This window comes from Fukomys damarensis, unplaced genomic scaffold, assembly GCF_012274545.1.
Source record: "Fukomys damarensis isolate Sample0158 unplaced genomic scaffold, DMR_v1.0_HiC HiC_scaffold_10, whole genome shotgun sequence".
Lineage (NCBI taxonomy): Eukaryota > Metazoa > Chordata > Mammalia > Rodentia > Bathyergidae > Fukomys > Fukomys damarensis.
In genome coordinates this window covers 27,738,432-27,742,231 of record NW_022900922.1, presented here as the reverse complement: position 1 = coordinate 27,742,231, position 3,800 = coordinate 27,738,432, and the positions used below count along the sequence as shown (strand labels likewise).

At 46.5% G+C, this 3,800-nt stretch overlaps 1 protein-coding gene across 1 annotated transcript in view; it reads left to right on the top strand.

Moving 5' to 3' along the window:
• The first annotated feature begins 3,325 nt into the window (after window positions 1–3,325).
• The window catches only part of Sirt5 (sirtuin 5), a 24,978-nt gene continuing 24,503 nt past the window's right edge, over window positions 3,326–3,800 (top strand). Inside the window, exon 1 of the mRNA XM_010622890.3 lies at window positions 3,326–3,642. The gene's annotated coding sequence lies outside the window, so the exon portion shown is untranslated. The remainder of the gene's footprint in view (window positions 3,643–3,800) is intronic.

Here is a 3,800-nt window from a genome sequence, read left to right as displayed (position 1 = left end):
CGCTCATCACAGAGTTTAATGAGCCAAATGCTCTCAGTTTATAATGCCCTTTCCTCATCAGCGCTACTATGCTGCCAGGCGGCAGACTCAGGTATGACCAGTGTGCCCTCTCACCTTGGAACTCTGTCGAGTCTTGCTGACCTGCTCTGCATGCCTCTCCCTCTGGGAGAAGTTCAGGCCTGGCTGGGTCAGGTGCACCTCACGCCTGTGTCCTGAGCTAAATCGCTTAAATGCAGCTGGGTCCAACAAGCTACAACTCCGCCCCTAGTACCTCACTCCTTCACCTTGCCCAAGAAAAATCACTCCGCCATGTCTGGCCAATAAGATATCGCCAAACGTTAAAATGCTCCTCCCCAATGGTTCCCTATATAAGCCTGTGAATTTCCTGAATAAAGCGAAAGCGTCCCAGAAACCTCTCTGGAGTCTGCCTGGTGGTGATTCCTGCCTTACCCTCCCGAGCCTTATTCCGTGAGCGGATTCGGGGAGGACATCTCCCCCTGGCAACTAATCTGATGTTTATGCCCACAATTTTGTCTTTTCTGGAATGTGACAAATAGAATCACACAAGATATAACCTTTGAGCTGGCTTCTTTTCACATAATACTTATGTGATTCGTCCATCTTGTTCTGTACCTTTCATTCATTCTTTTTGCTGAGTAATAATCCCATCAGGAGGCTGAACCATAGCCCGTGCACCCACTCATTCATACCTCATGGACATTTGGGTTTAACTAGGGCTTGACAATCAAAAGTACAACTGCTATTCTACCCAGTAGCTTTCAGGTAGATGTGTGTTTCTCTTTCTTTTGAAATACTCAGAAATGAGTTTGTTAGGTCAAAACGGAGCACAGACCCAAATGTAACTCTTGAAAACTATTAAACTTTGATAGTAACATTTTCCAAGAGGAGTTTCTGCAATGATGGAAGTGTTTTATAATCCTGTGCTGCTCAACACAGTACCCTTTAGCTACAAGTGGTACTGACTACTTGAAATGAGATGAAAGATGAAAGAACTGAATTTTAAAATTTTAATTTCAATTTAAGTAGGGATATTTGGCTACTGGCTACTTATTAGACAGCGTTTTTCTAGAAGAAAACATTGAAGAAAATCTGTGCTTTTGATTTAGACAAAGATTATCTAAGACATAAAACTCATAAGCCATAAAAAACCATTGATAAACTGTACTTAGTAAAGCTAAGTTTCTTATGAATGAAAAGACATTCAGGGCGGGGATTTAGCTCAGTGGTGCTGCCACCGCCTGCCTCATAAGAGCAAGGTCCCAAGTTCGATACCCAGTACCAAAAAAAGACAATTCATAACAAAATAAAAAGACAAGCCACAGATAGAGAAAATATTTGCAAAGCATATATCTGATCACGGATCCTCACAATTTAAAAATAAGAAAATGAAAATCCTATTAAAAGATAGGAAAAATATTTCAACGCTCTTCACCAAACAGATATGGATAGCAAATAAGTACATGAGAATATGTTCCCCACTGTTAGTCTTTAGAGTAATGGAAATTAAAACTACCTTAGTGACTTAAACATATGGTGGGGACAGAAATTTTAATCAAATAAATAACTGGCATGGTGCTATGGGAACCTGCATTAAGGACAAGGGATCTCACCTAGTTGGGGGCAGGGTAGGCTTCTCTGAGGAAGTGACAGTGACACTGAGACTGAAGGCTGAGGACGGTTACTGCGGAGGGAGGAGGATAAAAGCCTTTGCTTCAGAGGACAAGTCCACCAAGAAATTAAGCCGAGTTGATTGAAAGACACAAATATCGTGTCTTCTTCAAAAAGAGGAAGTAACCCGAAACCAACCAGGGAAAGTTGATCCTCCTGAGCCTGAGATGAGGGATGGGACAGAGAGGTAGGTGGTGAGGTGGGAGCGATGAGGCCTTGAAGGTACAGTTCCCCAGAAGTGCAACACCTATGGGTGGCTGAGGGCTACACATGGGGCCTGAGGACCACAGAAAGTTGCAGTGTGACACTGGCTATCATGAGTTCTCAGCCATCACTATTGTCTGCCCTCTTCTCAGGGCCCTCTAAAAAGGAGGATCACTGTACCAACTTCTAAGATGTTACCAATCAGCTGCGGGTCCTTGCTCAATTCGGATAGAAATTACAAATTAGCAGAGTGTAGCTCTTTCAGTGTCAGTGGCCCTCCCTGTCACTCAGAGCCAACAGCCACCAGCAGGTCTCAGGACCTCTTCTGGCCACCAGAGATGGCAGCTCCCAGCTACTTTTCATGAGTCTCTGTTCTCCGCTACAGGCTGGTTTCAGTGTTACCAGCTCCAGCTGCTGGTTGCTTTTGGCACCAGGAGCCTTTGGTGTTACCAGGTTAGTGTACCAACTCAGTATGCTCTACTTGAGATAGGAATCATGAGTGTGCCACCAGAAGAGGCTTTAGTAGAACTCAGGCTGCCACACAATGGGAAATAGTGCACAGACTGAACTCAGTATGGGTATGGGGAGATTGCTTATAAAGAATAAAGGTGGGCTGGCAAATGTGCAGGGTCAAACTTTCTCTTTGGTCATGGGGAGGGGCGGAGCTCTTTGTGGGCCTGAATGAGGAGGGCTGCAGAAGGGCAGAATTACCCAGACAGGCTGCAGGACAGTCATTTGGGATTGGTATGTCACTGAAGCCTGCTGCAAATATCTCTCATAGTGGCTGTGGTACACCTGATACAACCAGGCTGCCTACAAGGTGTTTGGTGCAACACAATAAACACATTTTAGGGGGAGCCTTGGGCCTTTCTCTCTTGTCTCCTAGGGGCTCTGTCTTCCTTCCACCTTCGTGTATACAAAGGGTAGTAAAGGATTACCGCATGGTGGTTAATACAAAAAGCAATGGGACATAACATATGGAGAGCTGGTGTATGTAGTGGCCTGGACCCTAATCTGGACGCAAAGTACTCAGATCCAAATCTCAGCGTTACTAATTAAGAGCTTTGTGTTTTGGGCAGTTACTTGACTTTCCCGGGCCTCAGTTTCCCCACTTGTAATGTGAGGATAATGGTACATATTTCACTGGGTGATGGGGAAGATTTTAAATTGGTTAATATATGTTAAGTTCTTACAAGAGTCGAGCACAGAGTAAGCCACATATACATGTTAGAGAAAATATAGCAGCCAGATGTGAGGATCTACTCAAATTTTTTGGCCTGTACAAGGAGGTGCTGGCACAAAGGACGAAAGAGAACTCAAAGTGGGCAGAATTTCCAGCCAAACTGTGGGATGTGGTTGAGATTTGGGGGGCGGAGGGGTAAAACATTTGCCCCGAGTTCTCAGATCACTTCCCTCTCGGTTCCATCAGCAGGTCCGTGACCATTACATTCCAGGAAAGGCAGTGTTGATGCTAAGCGCAGGCCCGCTAGAGAGGTCTCAGCAGGCAGCCGCTCAGTCCTGCAGTGCGGAATGGACCTGGCCCGGTGCATTAGTCGCTGGGTTAGAGAGGGGTTTGGGTAGGCGGGCCTGGGAACCACCTCACCGCCGCCGGGAACAGGACTCCAGGGGAACTGTGCCTGCGTTTGAAACACTCGCTCCTCAGTTGTGTAGTCCAGCAGTCTGTTCAAGGAGGAAGCAGTGCAGGCGGCAACGCACGACCTACCTGGGCAGAGGAGTGAACCTTGGGAGGTCAGAATGAGGAAGCAAGCAAACAAGCCCGCCCCCAATCCGTCGTTCTCCAAAAAAAAAGTTAAAAAAGAAGACAAAAACGAACAATCGTCCTACAGTGAACAGGACAGGGCAGGGGAGCTGGCGCCTTGGGACGGGAGCCGGGCGGGGGTCCGCGT